Source organism: Pseudopipra pipra, chromosome 28 (genome assembly GCF_036250125.1).
Source record: "Pseudopipra pipra isolate bDixPip1 chromosome 28, bDixPip1.hap1, whole genome shotgun sequence".
Classification (NCBI taxonomy): Eukaryota; Metazoa; Chordata; class Aves; order Passeriformes; family Pipridae; genus Pseudopipra; species Pseudopipra pipra.
This window is the reverse complement of record NC_087576.1, coordinates 4,308,734-4,325,936: the sequence shown is the minus strand read 5'-3', so window position 1 is coordinate 4,325,936 and position 17,203 is coordinate 4,308,734. Positions and strand designations below refer to the sequence as shown.

The 17,203-nt window shown below is 49.8% G+C and overlaps 1 protein-coding gene and 1 long non-coding RNA gene across 2 annotated transcripts in view; one reads left to right on the top strand and one right to left on the bottom strand.

Annotated features, from left to right (window-relative positions):
- Positions 1-1,119: 1,119 nt before the first annotated feature.
- LOC135403821 (uncharacterized) lies at positions 1,120-12,059 on the bottom strand. Its single transcript, XR_010425503.1, has 3 exons — positions 11,883-12,059; positions 2,942-3,055; positions 1,120-1,562 (listed from the first exon to the last, which is right to left on the bottom strand). It is a non-coding gene; the product is annotated as an uncharacterized LOC135403821 (long non-coding RNA).
- SLC23A2 (solute carrier family 23 member 2) overlaps positions 11,530-17,203 on the top strand; it is a 59,172-nt gene continuing 53,498 nt past the window's right edge. Inside the window, exon 1 of the mRNA XM_064638163.1 lies at positions 11,530-11,667. The gene's annotated coding sequence lies outside the window, so the exon portion shown is untranslated. The remainder of the gene's footprint in view (positions 11,668-17,203) is intronic.

Sequence of the window (17,203 nt, the reverse complement as noted above, 5' to 3'; positions counted from 1 at the left end):
AATAGATTTTTAGATCTATAAATATATATTTATATTTATTTTCTACATTTTCTACATTTATCTATTATCTATTATATAATTATATATTATAAGATATAAATAATAAAGAATATATATATTCTTATATAAAAGCAAAGATTCATTTTAAGTCAATCTCATGACTTTTCTTGAGTGAACAAAGCTATTTGGAGTTCCCCAGCACCATCACAGCAGAGGAGACTTCTCTTCTGTAGCAAAGCTGGGTGAAACATCTTGGGGAATAAAGGGGGGAGACTCAGTGCAGTGGTGGAGACAGTCCTGGGGAGCTGCAAACATGAACTACAAGCCCTGGAGGTCCAAAGGGGCTCTTTCCCTGCTCCCCATTTGCAGGAGCTCATTCACAGCACACTGAGCTCCCCAGGGCACAGTGGGGCCTCTCCCCCTCCTCTCCAGGAGGCTCCTCACTGTTGTTGGGGGTTCTGTGGCCACCAGCCCAGAGATGTGGCCACCAGTGGCTCCTGGCTCCAAGATCCCATGTGTGACTCCTTTTCTCACCCTTCCCACAGCTCGTTGCCACCAGTCTGGCCCCAAACTGGTACCACGTGGTGGCACTGAAGTGCAGAGCCAAGGGGGGAACCTGCTGCCCACACAGGAGCTTCCAGGAGAGGCTCCACACCCTGGGCTGCTGCTGACTGGGATACAGTGGGGACAGGGGTTTGCAGCCCCATGTCTGTGCTGCTCCCCAGGGTCATGGCTAATGCCCTGCTGGGAGAGCCCATGGCAGGACCCTGCCCAAAGGGGGCCTCTGCACATGGCAAAAGCAGGAGGGATGGAGGAAACCTCAGCAGTGGGAAGGAGCAGCAGGAAAGGCCAGAACTACCCGAGGTGGTGAAACTCTTGCAGGAAGAGGCAGAACTTGTGCTTCTGGAGGTTGTCTGAAGTGATGAGGGGAAGGTGAGGAGTGTCACCAGCCTGGAGACTGTGTGAGCTCGAGGCCACAGCCCTGGAGAGACCCTCACCCTGTCCTGGGCTCTCAGTCTCAGTTTCAGGCTGGGGAGCCTCAATGCTGAGTCTCACACACTCAGGATTTTGCCTCTGTCCATACAGAGAGCCTTGTAAAAGAGAGAATCATAAAATCACTTAGGCTGGAAAAGACCTTTAATTAAGATCATTGAGTCCAGCCATGAATTCCCTGTGCAGGGAAGCAGCTGCAGGCACTGCAGCCCAATCCTGGGAAAGCAGGTGCAAGTACTCCAACATAGCAACTTGACTTGTGCTATGGATGGTTTTGGCCTCCCTGTCAATCCTTGTCTCTGAGATTCTCCCTGTGCAGGTGGAGCTTCATGGGATGGGGAGAAGAGCAAAGCCCTTCACTGGTTCCGTGGTGATGTAGCAAGAGGAAACCTGAGTTTGTAACTCCTTGTTGATGTTTTCTCTGCAGTGATTTCTAGTTCCTCTCACTCTCCCAGTGACCTCCTCCTGGGTGTTGTCCTGTTACCTGGGGTGGTGTGAGGAGCCTGGGCTGGGCAGCAGGTTCCTGACCTTGGTCCTGCAAACATTTCAGTGGAAGTTGTGTGAAACAGCTGTGGAAATGAGGGAGAGACAATGTCAGGGCCATAAATACAGCCCCAACCCAAAGCCTGTGTGAGAACACACAAGCACAATGAGCAGCAGCATCCCTGGAGCCCATCCTGCAGGAACATTCAGCCCAGCCTGGGTTTGCTTTCTGTCAGCTCCAATCAGCCAAATTCAGCATCATGTTGCACAGAAAGGCTCGGGACAGAAATATGGGATTTGTGTGGCATAAAAGACACGTAAAAACCCCTTGGGGCAGGAGGAAATGACTCAGCACAACAGCTCTGTCCCTTCTAATGGGATTTGTGCTTCAATCCTGCCCTAAATGAGTGTCTCCACGTGCTCTCCACACTCCTCCCCCTCGTGCCTGATCCTTAAAAGTCCCAACATCAGCCCGTTCATACAACTGCTCCTCACGCCTTGTGCCTGTCCCTGAACCAGCCCTGAGCTTTCTCCTGGCCCTTCTCTAGGGCTGTTTGTCCTGCTTTTCCCAAGTTCTCAACTTGCAAAGCCCCTCCAGGACTCCTTGGCTGATCCTGCCTTTCCACGTGGCCTCTCCTCGTCGCTGCCCTTGGAGCTGCATCCCTTCAGCAGGTCAGTGAAACCACCCAGCCCTCGGCTCTCTCTGCTCTCCCAACCACCAGCAGAGACCTTTGGTTCCCCTCTCCCAGCTCAGGGAACTCAGCAGTCCTGCCTTCACTTCCTGCCTTCTCAACCTGGTGAAAAGAAACATTCCTTGCCTTTTTCCCAGAGCTCTGAGTTAATCCCAGCTGTGCTTCCCTGCTCCAGGGCAGGTGGCACTTTATGTTCCAGCCTCCCGTGGGAAATGTGGATGTGCACGTGCACAGCAGTTCCTTTCTCCTTCCTCAGTACACAAACAGCTTGAGGGTTTTTAGGAATGCTGGATTTAACTAAAAACAGCCCGGACAGTTCAGCAAGGCCATGAGAGGTTCCTGCCTCCCAAGAGAGTTGGCTTTGTCCTGAGATGGAGCCAAGGGTCAAGGAGGGGGGAAACTTAATTGTGGATTAGGAATTACTGTTCCCAAATGATTTAATTGACTGATTTGCTTCTCTGGGCTTGGGCAGATTTCGTTTTGTGTTGTTTTGGTTCTTGTTACCCTGAGGCCTTTCCTTACCTGCTCTCTCCATGTCAAGGAAGGTGTTAAGAAACTCCTTTCCATGGGAAGTGGGGCAGTTATTGGGATCTGTTTGTGGCCTGACTGGACAGAGCTCAGCTCTGATAAGGATCAGGAAGTGACACTTCCTTCCTCCACACTGTACCTGGGTTGGACCCTGAGCCCTGCTCTGTGCTCATCCCTGGAGCAGCACAAAGGCAGCAGCACAGACCCACGAGGTTCATGGAGAGCTTTTCCAGCTCTGCACTTACAGAGAGGAACCAAACTGTGCTGAGTCTTCTTTGGGAGGACATTCAGCTCCTGGGAAACAGCAAGTTTGGCACTGAAGCCAAAGTTCTGAGGAGGAATCACTGTTTCATCCTGGGCTGTTAGAACAAAGGAGAACAAATCCACCAGTCACTACTAATTAATTTTATTTTGAAATATTTACTTGGGCTGAAGTAGTAGCTGCTCTTAAGTATTTAAAGGATTAGCTTCCTGCTAGTCTTTCGTGCCTGCAACCATTTATTTAAGCTGTTGCTGCAAATCGTGCTGTTAACCTGTCAGGAGAGGCTTTAACCTTCCTTCCCCTGTCAGTGGGAAGTGCCTGGTGCACGTAGTCCTGCTGATGGGACAGGGAGAATTAATACACCCCCAGGCTGGTCTTCTGGGCTCTTCCCCCAGCTTCTTCAAGGAGGAGAAAGAAGAAATGAAATGTGGTGATAATTGTCCACATTAGGATATTGTAAAGCCTAGGGAGGGGCTGTGAAAAGTTTAGGGAACATGAGCTGTTTGGAAATGCATCCCACTCCTGTTACCAGGGTAAATAATTCCCGGCCCTCCTGCTGAGCTGCCAGCAGGCAGCAGCTCCACTGCACTCAGTGCAGCAGCCTGACCTTCACTCGTGTTTCTCAGACCTTCCTGCATTGTGTTTGGTGCAGGTGGTCAGACCAACCCACCCAAACCAGCTGCCCAGGGAGTTGCTCAGTTACACAGAGCAACAGAGTCTGAGCCAAGGGCATGTTTGGCAAAGGGAACGTCAGTGGATCTAGAACAAATCCATGAGGAGTTGAGAACTCACCTCAGCCAGGATTATTTATTGCTCTTACACACATATTTAGTGTAAAAGGGAAAGATCTCAGGTCCTTAAACCTTCAAATAGTAATTAGCATCACCATATAATTTTCTAGCAGTTGTTTTCATTAACATGTCATTAGAAGGAGTCTGCCAGCTCCTATAATCCTCATTTCTCTTGTCTCTCAACACTAACAGTCCATGTCACAGCATGGCTCCTTCCCTGCAATTTTGGGTGGTTCTTTTCCAGACAAATGCCTTATTTTCTCTGTATTTGGTACTGCAGGTCAAGTGAATCCTCTCTGCCTTTCGTTGCACGAGAACAGAGGCAGGATTGTAACTCGGCCAGTGCAAATGTGCTCCTAAAAATAGGCCAGTGGATGGTCTCCAACTTCAGACACAAAAAGTGTGTTTGTAAAGGTTTCTCTTTGTTGTGCGGCCACATTTCAGATCGCTGAGGAGACACTTCAAAGTTCAGCTCCCAAACAGCTCGTGGGTTAATCCTCCCGCATGAAACAAAGGCAGCTCTTTGACTGGCCCCGTGGTCGGATGTGACTCGGAGCACTCGGAGCTGGCAGCAGCTCCACTCGGGATTTATCATCCCTTTAGCAGGGTCAGTGCTCCAGGACACTGTCCCAGACAGATGCCTCCCTCCCCCGGATACAGGCCGGGTCTCCAGAGGGAGAGGAGGGCCACATCCCTTCTCCCACCTCTGCCTTAGGCATGGAAAACAATTTCACAGTGGCAAGAGGGGCCAGAGCTTGCAGGACACTGCAGTGACACTGTTTGGCACCAGTGATGAGCAGCAGAAGTGGCACTTCAGGCAGGGAAGGAATCAATTGATTAAAGGGCAATTTGGGGGGAGAAGTTGGAGTTCATTGTTCCAGGCTCTCTCTGGATTTCCTTTTTGTCCTTCCTCTCTGACTTTGTTTGGGCTGTGAGCCCTCCAGGGCATGGCCTGTGCCTTCACCTGTGTGCAGGAACCCGGTGGGGGAGCTGTGCCGAGTGAACTATAAATAGGAGCCTGTCCAGCCCTGTGGCATCCCAGCTTGCTAAAATTGCCTGCTCTGCACTCCTGTGACAAGTGTTGACTCAGCTGTCGGGGAAAGGAGGAACTGAGAAGTGTCTCCACAGGCGGTTCCAGCGCTGGGGCTCCCTGTGGAGCTCTGCTTTGGGCTCAGTTCTCCCTTTGCCTCTGGGAGTTCTGCTTTTTCTGTGTGTCAGTGATGATTCCTGGTGTCTGCCCAGTGACATTTGGGCAATTCAGTTTCAGAAGGACTTGTGGTGTCACCTATTTCACTGCCCAGCTTGTGCCTCAGCACCTCACGCTTTTATTTCACCTTTTGCCCCTTGCAGGAGGAGGTTGACTCTGCAGCAACATTTTTGTGCCATTCCCGATGTCACTGTGTGGTTTTGTCACTCTCTGCTCACACTGGGGATTAAATGAGTGACAGGGATAAAAGGAATGAGGAGGTCCAAGCCCATCCCTTCTCTTTGAGAAGGTTGTGGATGTTCTTTGGGAATGACTTTCAAGGGGTTAAAGCAGGGATTGTGCCTGCTCTCACTTCTCTGCTGAGGGATGAGTGAGCAACCACGAGGGTGCTGCCTGTGCTTTGCAGAGTACAGGACCTTCACTTGAACTCCCAGTGCAGGTGGCTGAAGAAAACCTCTTTTATTCTGTACTAGAAAATTCTTCTAATGTACTTAAAATGATTTTGTGCACCATGTCCACAACCTGCTCAAAGTAGTTGAAGTGGGAATAAGTTGCTCTGGTCCTCCCTACCCACACCTGTCCACAGAAGCTGCAGTTTATGGACACAGCTTTGAACAGCCACACGTGAACGTGACACGAGGGGGCAAATCCCAGCTTGGCTCCTGCTTGGAGACCATCCCTGCAGATGCCACAGGCTCCATCCTGGCACAGAAACCAGGGTGAGTGGGAGCTGTCAGCCCTGGGCTCCTGCAGAGCCTCTGCTGCTGCCACCACCACTCAGAGGCAGGAGATGTGGCCCCAGCCACTCAGCATTTTGGCAGGACAACCCGGCAAAAAGGGAGCAGGGGGGATAAACCCATCCTGCTTTCCTGGACCCCTCCTGCTCCCACTCTTCCCGGGATTTAAGGGCTCTCTTGGCTAATTTGAGGGGCTGTGCTTTTGAGAAGAGGACTGAGAATGAACTGGGAGAGGTGACTAAGCCCATCTCCTCCTCTGTCTGACAAATCCAGGCTTTGCTCCTGACTCAGCAAATGCAATGTCATCCCTTGGGTACAGCCCTGAGGTAGCAGGCAGAACAGCAGCAAGGAGATCAGCCTCTCCTCCAGAGCACAGCTGTCCAGCTGAGTTAGTGTCACTGGGAGCATTCCTTATTACCCTTCCTTCCTTGTATTCCTGCTAAAGCTGGGGTGAAAACCCTGTGGCCACTGTGGTTTGAGCACCACTGAAGGGAGCAGAGGAACCTGTCCTGGGTTGTTTGTACTGTCTTGGATTGTTTGTTCTGTTCTGGCTGCCAAAATCTCCTCTCCATTTACAAAATACTTTGCATATCCCAAGCTGAAGGAAGGTCTCCTCTCTCCAAAAGCCACAGAGGTGAAACCATCATGACACGACCAGCAGGGACCCAACAGTTCTGCAACAAGGCAGATTTTTGTCTCCTGCTCACCTATTGATTTATTTATGATGTGAATTCAGGCAGCTGTAACTCTGCAGTCTCTGCTGTTTCTCCCCTGATATCACAAGCACAGCAGCACCTCTTGGATCTCTGGCTGAACCCTCTGTAATTTGAGTACTTGGCCCAAAGTGGCCTGAGAGCCTTGAACCAAAAGCTCTCTTTGCTACCAGGAGCACTTTGCACTAATTAGACTTCATAAAATTCTTCCTGCTTCCATTTTCAGATGACAAACTGGAGAGTTGAGCTCAGCTGACAGACCAGAATTATGTCAGTTCAGCTTCAGAAATCATTCTGAGGAAAAATTACAGTTTTTCTAACTTTATTTCCATCTAACATTGGGGGGAACAGCAAGTTATGGCTGTTCCCAAAAGAAATGATAAATTCCTGTGGCTCAGGGAGCAGGAGGTGTTTCCCACTCAGGTGGCATTTTAACCAGAGGTTGTTCACTTGTTGTCCTCCCCCCAGAGAACAGAAACCCAGGGTCTGCCCAGCTCAGAGTCCTCTTCCCTCCCCAGTCACCACTGCAGATTACAGAGAGAGAGAAGCAAAAAAATCACTGCTGGTGAGTTGTTAATTTTTTTGCCATATTTTGGGGAGCTTCCATTCAGCCCCAATGCAGCTGTTGAAATAGCAGGAGTTTCATTTTTATTTTGTCTAATCCACTAAAAGATGTTCCTGTTGTCCATATCCATGTGTGCTGAGCTCTTCTTAACCTCTGGACTCCAACTGTGGGATTCACATAAAATATTGTTACTATGAGGTGAGGCAGACTCTTTTATTTTGATTTAATTTAATTTTATTTTATTTTGTTTTATTTTATTTTTTATTGTTGTAAAAACCAAACTCAAAACACGCCAAGAAAACAAGATGGGGGATTGCAAATGAGCTCTGAATCCCAGACCCAACCCAGTCGAAAATCACGAAATGGTTTGGGTTGGAAGGGCCCTTGAAGACCATCTCATTCCAAGCCCCTGCCATGGGCAGGGATGTCACTCACTAGACACCACCCCCAGATGTGAAGTTCTGAGTTGGTGTTTTGGAGATCCAGTGCTCAGATCAACGATTCACATCCCGACTGAGACAACACTTGGGTTTAAAAGGGAAATTTTGAGCAAGAGACGGCGGCCAAAAACATTTCAGAGTTTAAATTTATGCCAGTAATGTCCATGCTGCACCTCAGGAAAACCCTGACCTGCAGCCCTGTCCTTCCCATTGGATTCCTACAGGGCCATGAAAAAACAACCAGAATAAAACTGGTGTGCTTGGGAAGTGTCCTTATGAAAGATCCATCAGATTATTGCGATAGTTTCGTGTCCCTGGCTGTGGAGAAGGACACACAGCCTGGGCTGAAGGCTCAGCTGTACTGGTGAGTACAAAGAGAGAAACTGGGATCCCAGAAAGCCAGGCTTACAGGAATTTAGGCCAGTTAGGGCAATTCCAGAAGAAATTGAGCCTGTATAGTTTTATTTAACACTGGATGGAGTGGGAAGACTGGCAGAAACCTTCTGTAGTGAGTAATTGTCTGGATGCAGCAACAGCTCAGCAGCTCAGGTAAATCCCTGAGTGAGCTTTGAGGAGCTCAGCTAATCCAAGTTAGATGTGGGATAGAAAGGAAAACAACGGGAATGTGCCTCGGATCTCAAAGGTCTGCACACTAAATGTTTAATGGCTGCTAATTTCTTTTCCTCGTGAAGGACGTGCATGTGGCATATCCTGTGGCTCCAATCCCAGCTTTTTTATGGTCCTGTGAGTCATCCAGGCAGAAAGTGACTGAATGCTTTGATACATACCTAACTTTAATAGCAGGAATCATATATGCCAATAATGCCTGTAAAATGATCCCTACTTCTGTAGCAGGACAGTGTGACAGCATCAGCTGGGCTCTGGCTCCCTGAGCAAGTGAAATGCCAGGGAATTTTCTCAAACTTTACAGCACAGAAGGTCACCTGGAAGGGAATTTATCTATTTAAGAGGAACAATGGACTGGAAACAGCTTTACTGGATTTGAGACTGTGGTTCCAGGAAGTCCAGCTGTGTCAAATTCAATTCTTGGAGCACTAAATCCACCTTTATCATCTTTTCCCTTCTTGTCCTTGGGATTATCATGACCCCGAGGTTCTTTATCTGTTAAATTCCAGTGCGGCTGATGCATTTGAACTTCCCCCTAGTAGATCTCTCGCTCTACTACCTGGATTTCCCTCTGCCACCTTTCACCTGGGGAGGGCGGGTTGGAAAATTATAACCCTTAAAAATAAAATAAACAGAGCTGTGTCTCTGTCACTGATTTCTGAGCACAGGAAGCCCTTGTAGGGAGACCGAATAGACACAATCCATCTTCCTGCACAAAGTCCTGTCAACAGCAAAACTGCTGCAGCCTTAATCAATCTGGTATTACTAAAATGCCCCTCACATCACTCTCCACCTGACCAGCAAAGGCTTTTAACATTTAAAAGCTGCACTAAGTCTCTGTATATGTTTGGGACAAGGCCAAGTATCGAATGATGCCAAGGGATCGATATTGATGATCTAGAGCAGCGCTGTGACTTGGCCCTGCCCTACATAGTTCTCCATATGGTTCATTGGAAAACCTTTTAGAGGCTTAACAAGGAGAGCATTGCAGTGAACGTGGGCAAAAATGCACGAGGATAAGCACAAAGGCTCCAGGGGCCTCCTGGGGTCTCTGGTCTTACAGTAAGCCCTGGGGTTTAATGGGATGGGATGAAACCCCCTGTGCAGGGAGGTGGGATGGAAGGGGTCGGGCAGCTGTTGAACAAACACTCTGTAAATGTTCCTGCTTGGCAAACACTGAGCAGACAGCCAAGGTGGAGGCAAAGACCTGGAATATCAACAAAGACCTGCAGGTCTGGGTGAAAAGCTGCACTGGAGCACAGTCAGTGGCAGGGCTCGGGGAACACAGGCTTTGGGATCCACAGGCTTTGGGATGCGCTTGGGGCTGTGAGGGAGGAACCTTAATAAAATAAGCAACAGGGTTTGGGGGCTGAAAGCTCAGTGTGGGTCAACATTACCTCAAGGACACTGTGTGAGGGAGCAGGGTGAGGGTTGTGTTGTGCAGTGGGGAGAAGAGGCAGAGATTAGCAGAGGTGGCTCTGGGGGCTCAGCCCCAGCTTCCCAGGAAAGCCCTGAGCGGTGGAAGGTGCCGTGAGCTGGTGTGTCAGAACTGCACGTCCTGGAAAGCGCAAGAGGCAAATTAAAGCAGTTAACGCTGTCAAAACCCATTAGGAAAGTCAGATGTTGCCCAGAGGGACGTGAGGGAGGCAGCGTCCAGTGCTGGTACCAGAGCACAGATGTCAGCGGTGTCTGAAAACAGGGGTGTCTGAAGTCCCGCCATGGGCTGGGGGGAGATTGTGTCAGATTTGTCCCATCTCCCTTCCAGAAAACCGTGGAAATCTCAGAAAAGTGGGATTGTAGGAAGAAGGATGTGGGTATGGTGGAGGTGTCATCTTTTGGGGGACTCAGCTTCCTTAGCCTCCTCTAGGATGAGAGGACATGGCATTATGCTGTGCCAGGGGAGGTTCAGGTTGGACATCAGGAGGAATTTCTTCACAGAAAGGGTGATCAGACATTGAAAGGGGCTGCCCAGGGAGGTGGTGGAGTCATTGTCCCTGGAGGTGTTCAAGGAAAGACTGGACATGGCACTCAGTGCTCTGGTCTAGTTGGGATGGCAGTGTGGGGTGATAGGTTGGACTCGATGATCTCAAAGGTCTTTTCCGACCTAATTGATTCTGTGATTCTTTTGCTGCTCCTTAAGCTCACTTTCCTATTGTAAAAGTCGGATTTTTCTTAAAAAATAATAATTTAAAAAAATCCCAACAAACAAAGCAAAAACCCAAAGCAAACCCCCAAGAGGGCCAGGGCCACCACTGTGGTCCCTTCCAACCTTACACATTCCATGTTTCTGTGGTTCCATGACTTGTTTTTCTAGGATAAACCCCTAATATGTGACTATAATTTGAGATATTCCAGAACGACCTGGACACAACCTTGGGATGACCCTGATGGAGCAGCGAGCTTGGACCTCATGCCCCACTGTGTTCCCTTCGATCTGACCCTTCCTGTGTGTCTGTGATTTGGGTCTTTCTAGGATGAACAGTTAATAAATCGCTGTAATTTGAGATGCTCCAGAACCATGTGGATGCAATTCTGTTCCACGTGCTCTGGGATGATCTTGCTTGGGCTGGACCTACTGTGGTCCCTTCCAACCTTATACGTTCCATGTTTCTGCAGTTCTGTGACTTGTGCCTTTCTAGGATAAACCATTAATATGTCACTGTAATTTGAGATACTCCAGAACCACCTGGACACAATCCTGTTTCATGTGCTCTGGGATGACCCTGCTGGAGCAGTGAGGTTGGACCAGTGACCTACTGTGGCCCCTTCATCCTGACCCATCCTGTGTTTCTGTGACTTGTGTCTTTCTAGGATAAACCATTAATACATCACTGTAATTTGAGATATTCCAGAATCATGTGGATACAATCCTGTTCCACAGGGATGATCCTGCTTGAGCAGGAAGCCTGGACCCAACTGTGGTCCCTTCCAACCTTAAGGCATTCCATGTTTCTGTGGTTCTGTGACTCGTGTGTTTCTAGGATAAACCATTAATATGTTACTGTAAGTTGAGATATTCCAGAACCACCTGGACAAAACTCTGTTCCATGTGCTCTGGGACCTTGAGGTCCCCCTTCTGTGGTGCCTTCCAACCTTACACATTCTGTGTGTAAGGTCACAGGTTCTGTGACTCCTGTCGTTCTAGGATAAACCATTAATATGTTACTGTAAGTCGAGATATTCCAGAACCACCTGGACACAACCCTGTTCCACGTGCTCTGCTGGCCCTGCTTCAGAGCGAGCTTGGACCCGATGCCCCACTGTGGTCCCTTCGACCTGACCCCTCTCCGACTGGTGCTTTTCTAGGGCAAACCGTTACCGCGCTCCTATAATTTGGGGTTTTTTATTTAGGAAACAGGAGGGTTTTTCCCCCGCGGAGGCGCCGGGCCGCCGCCGCGCCGCGGGGCCGCCATGGCGGCCGAGCCCTGAGGGCGCGGGCCCGGCCATCTTGTCGGGGGGCGGAGCGGGGCCCGTCCCGCCCCGTGCTCTGCCTGCCGGGGCCGCCCGGCCCCGCCGCACTCGCCGCGGACGCCGAGGGGAGCGGGTGCTCAGCGGCCGCGGGGAGCGGAGCCCGAGGGGAGCGCTGCCGCAGCCCCAGCGCCATTGCCGCCCTCAGCCCGCCATGGCAGGTGAGCCCGTCCTCGCCCTCCTCCCGCCGCCGCCCGCCCTGGGGGAGCAGCCCCGCCGCGCTGCCCCGCCGCGCTCTGCCCTCCCGCCGCCCCGCGGGTCCCGCCCGCCGGCAGCCCCGGCCCGGCCCCATCCCCGCGCGGCTCGGCCGGGCTCCCCGCGGGCCGGGGGTCGCGGGCTCCCCGAGCCTCCACCATGTTGCCCGGCCGCGGTTCACCTTGGCCGCGCCGCGTCCGCCCCGTCCGCACCTCCGTGCCCTGCCTTTCATTTCGTATTTCGCGTGCTGAATAAACCCCTCCGTGTGCGCTCTCCTGCGGGCTCGGCATCGCCTGCAGGGGCTGGGGAAGGGGCGCGGGGGATGCCCGAGGTGGCACCTGCGGCGGGGTCACCTGCCCGGCGGGGCCCGGGGGGATCGGTCCCGAGTGGGGTGTCGGGGGTTCTCTGCCTTCCTTTGGCATCACTGTTTTTTTTATTTGATAATTGTTTTTTTTTTTCCTCCTTTAATCTGAAACAAAATGGGTGGCAGAGCCGTGAGCTTGCAGATGGGATGGAGAAATGCAGGTTAATTCTCCCCTGGTCCTGAAGGGGTGGCCTCGCTCTTCCCTGATCCCGTTCTCGTGATACGCTTTAAAGGTTTTTTTTTTTCCCCTCTTTTAATTATTTGTATGCCTTTTTTTTTCTTTCTTTTTCAGTGCACATCGAGGTAGTAAATATTTCAGTTTTCTGCTTTTGACTTGAGAGCCGCGTTCGATATCATGTGTGGTTTTCTTTTGTTTTAAGGTACATTTTGGGTAGAAATAAGTGATGTATGTAGCTCAAAAAAATGCCTGAACAAAGCTTGTTGAAAGCCTTTGATTAGATTTCCTCACTAGAATAACAGCTAACAACCATTCCTGTTATTAGTGGCTTTTGCCTTTTCTCTGAAAAGCTGGGAATGAGGCAGAGGCTTTACAGTTTCATTCTTATCCCTTCATTTTGGAGCCGTCGGTGTCATTTTGGAGACGGGGGAGCCCAGCCCTGGGGGCAGTTTGGGTTCCCCTGGCCAGGTGAGTGCAGGCAGGGCTGACCCCAAAGGCAGCAGCAGCAGAGCCAGTGGAAGATTCTGGCAGGGAAGGGAAATCCCCAGATGTGTTTTAAGACAAGGTAAAGACCTTGCCTGTTAATTTTTTCCATCTTATCATTTCCCTCGCACAGCTGAGTCTCACTACAGTTCAGTGCCAGGTAAATACAAGGTTTCCTGTTGCTGATGAGCTTTATTTTTCAATAAAAACACCAAATGCTGTGTTTTCACAGGGAGCTTGATATGTCTGTGTGTTCTCACTGCAGCACAGTGCTGCCAGGCTTGAGCAAGCTCTAAATTACCCAGTTTAAGCTTACAAAGTAAGCTGGTTTGGGTAGAGCTTTTCCTGGCAGGTGGGGTTTGATGCAGGCTGTAAAACGAAGTGGAGGAGCAGGACAAATGCTGGAGTGATGAGCTGCCCAGTGCCAGAGCCAGACTTAACTGCACACCTTGATCTGCCGGGTGATTTCACTGGATCAAGGATTATTGCAACAAGTAGCTCAGGTTAGCAAACTGGAAAATAATCCTGGAGATATGTAGAACAATTGGATTAGTAGTTGATGAGCTCTCACCACCCCACTCCTACCTCCAGTCATGATCCAGATAGCTGGAAATTAGAGCAGTATTAACCTGGAGATGCACTGAAACAAATTCAACCTTGGGCGAGCAAGGAGGTTAAACAAACCCCGAGATTTTTATCGTGGATTTAAACAAGCCTCTGGCATTAGTCAAAATGCCAGTAGGACTTAAAAGTGTCTTGTCAGAGCCCTGGGGATAAGAGGAGTTAACACTGGGATTCTCAGGGGTGTGTTGTGCTCTTGCTGGGCCTTAACAGGCCGCATTCATATGGTTTAAAATCCATGGCAGTCTGTCACCGGGCTGTAAACCCTGCCCTGAGCCAGGCTGAGCCTTGCTGAGCCGCTCTCTGGAGGCCCCCGGCTCTCACGGAAGGAGCAGGGTGGCAATGAGGTTCTCTGAGCACGGGCCTGTTGCTCCTTCTGCATCTTCAGCACGGAAATAGATTGGAAGGAAAAACAGCTTTTCGAATGGGATAATTCGGACTGCAGGTTGATGGTTGTTTCCTTTGAGGACAATTTAAACAGCCCCCATCCATCACCCCCTCCCGGCCCTGCGACCCCTGGGTGGCTGCTCAGCCGGGGATTAGCCCCTAAAAACCTTGTGTTTGTATGGAAAACCGCTTCTGTCTGGGGAATTTTTACCTGCTCCTGACCCTCCCTGAGCCCAGGTAGATCTCAGTGTACCTCCATAAATCCGTACTGGGTGGAATCTGTGTCGGGGGACGCTTTTTAAAGCTGCTGAAATGAGCATTTCTGTCTTCTGTAGTTTAGTCTAACAGGGAGTTGAGTTCCAGCGGAGAAACAAAAGTCGTATCTTTGTTGGTATTGTTTGGGTGGAGAATCTGTTCTTCAGGGGGAGCTTGAGATAATGGCAGTTTGAGGGTTATACTGGTTTTTTTTCCTAATAGAAAACTTTAACTGTGGATCTTCCCCACGTTGTTTAGAAGACTCGTTCGAAGATGCTGCATTTGTATGCAGTTGCCATTTCAAACGTTTTCTGCCTTCGATTCTGTCAGTATGTTTTGGTTTTTCATTGATTTTCTTCCTGGTGTAGCCAAATCTGCCAACTTCCTCCAGGTGCTGGACTGTCCTGCAGTGCTGCGTGGCTTTGTTGTGCTGTGTAGGTTGATTGGAGACCATTGAAAACGAAATGGGTGTAACTTCACCCATTCTCAGCGTGGATTCCTCAGCAAGGGGCTGTTAAGCTGCTCTGACGACCCGGTCCGACCTGCAGCATTTAACCTCTTCCAGTCCCGGAGTGCAGGGAAGCCACCTGGAACACCCTTGGGTGACAAACTGGTGTCCCACCCGAGGTGATTTTTGGAAGGTCATTGAATCAGGGAATGGTTTGGGTTGGAAGGGACCTTGAAGTTCGTCTCGTCCCACCCCCTGCCATGGGCAGGGACACCTTCCACCAGCCCAGGTTGCTCCAAGCCCTGTCCAGCCTGGCCTTGGACACTTCCAGGGATCCAGGGGCAGCCACAGCCTCTCTGGGAATTCCATCCCAGCCCCTCCCCATGAGCAGAGGGAGGAATTTCTTCCTGAGGAGATCTTGTTCCACTGTAGCTGTTCTTTGTGTGAACCACGTCAAGAAATCTCAAGCCCCGAAAGTTTCTGTGGGGCCATTTCTTCTGTAGATTTATTTTGCTTTCAACACTTTAGCATTTGTCCTTACTGGAGAAAATGCAGATGGCTGCACAGAGCCCTTGTTCTTCCATCGAGGATGATGGTTTATGTGTGGCTGGAAAAATGTATTTTTGTATCAAGTGTTGTTCTTTATGAAGCCTTAGTGGTCAGGACACTGACTGACAAATTACAGGGGGGGTTATTTTACTTAAAAACTGCAGGAAAAAAATATTGACAGTTAGGATGAGTAGAGAGATGTGCTCCATGATGTAGGGAAGGCAGGAAGAAAACAAATGATTCCAGTGGAAGCTCTTGCCATGGTCCCCAGCATTCCCGGGGTGAAGTGTGTTCAGACACTGCCAGCCTGGTGGGGTTGCACTGAATATTTCTGTCAGTACCAGGGAGCACATTTGCTTTATGGCCAAATGTTTTCAGTTGTTGTGAACTGTCTCGGGACAGGCTTTCTTTGATGGCAGGAAAGAAATGTGATGGTGTTTGGCTGTTTTCAGGTTATGGGAAGGAAATGCTTGCTGTCTGAATGTTCTGCTGGAGATGGATCTAAATGGGGATTTCTTGCCATGGTAATTTGGCCATGAAAGGAGCAGAGCTACTTCTTTGGAAGGGGAACTGGGGTGTTGAGACATCTCTGGCAATTGGTGGGGGAAGGAAGGAGGAGGGAGAAACCCGTCTGCTAGTTCAGAAACCTCCTGTTCTAGTTTTATTTCTTCCTCTCAACATTAATCTTGACCATTTCTGTTGCCAAACAGCAACACGAGTGTGTGTGGCACCAGGAGTTCCATGTGCCTGGTCATGCACGACCTGTCCCCTGTGGTTTCCTAACCCGAGGTGCTCCAGAGGGCTGATGAGCTTATTTTTTGGTCCTGAATGTTGTCATCAGTCTCGTAAATAGTGACTCATCCTTCTCCCTGTTCTGCACAGACCTGTGACTCTCTTCCTGGCTGTGCTGTGGCCCCAGAGCAGGGTTGGGCTGCTGGGCTTGGAGAGCTCTGGGATGGTTTTGGGAAGGAGGAATTGGCCACCAGGGGCCCAGCCAGGCTGTGCTGGGGAGTCCCAGAGCACGATTTGGTTGTCTCTCCATCCTGTGTTGTGGGAGAGGATGGAAATTGGGTTCCTATCCCACAGCTCCTCTGCTGCAGAATGACTGGGCTTGAGGTAATCGTAAAACTACTATTTAATGGGTTTATAATTAGAAACTCAATGATCTAAATCTCCCTGTGTCTCAGTTCTCAGGCCAGAAGATGCCAGTGCTGGCTTAGGGAGGGGAATGCACTTAACCAACCAAGTGTCTGCTCTTTAAAATTTCATTATTATTTTTAAAAAGCAGCTTCAGGACAGAATAAACATCGTCCTATTTTGGTAAAAGGGAGTTTCACCAGAGTTCCTTCTCACCACATTCAGGCAACCAGGATATTTTATTCCTCCCCCAAAACCTGTGTTACTGTAATAATATCGATGTGTATTGGTAAGAGTTACACGGAGGGAGGGCATGGCTGGGCTTTAACTGGCGTGTTTTGGAGACTGATCCATCTCTCTCCTTGGAACGAGGGATGTTTTCATCTTGTACTTGCGTCACCAAAACGCCTGAGAAAACAAGCTTTGTCTGAGAGTTGTATTTTTAGGAGCAGATGGGAGCAGAGGAGTCCAGTTGTAGTTGTGGAGGAGGAGCTGAGAGTGGCCACAAGGTACCTGGGAGTATCTGAGCTCTGAAAGCAGCAACTGAGCTGGTTTCTGTGTGTTTGGATTTATCCAGCATTTCCCTGTTATCTCCTCAGTGATAAACGGGACTGTTTAAATTTCTCACCCACCTTACACTTGCTTTAGATTAAAACTGCTGGAAGGATGGGCTGGAATGAGTCTAAATGGTGATGGGGGGGTTGACTCACCATTATTTAGTTTTGACTGTTTGGAAATGTTCTGACTCACTGAACTGATCTCAATGTCCCCTAGTTTGCGATTTGTTGTCGGAATTTATTTTTAAATCAAACTATTGCAGGGCCTGTGTCACTGCAACAGTTGGCTGAAGCATTTTGGGAATGCCTGGTAGCAGGAAAGTAAGTGAAAAGCGACTTCGGGGGGGGGGGGTTATGCCCTGACATTCCTGGGCATTAACCTCGGGTGGGGAGCTTGGAGTCCTTTGGGCTCTAAGTGGAGCGACACATTTTAATTGGATTTACTCCTGTTTTGCATGGCCGTGAAATGGCAGCCCGAGGCAATAATGCCCGTTTTAGTGGTTTGCTGGCTGTTACACACCCG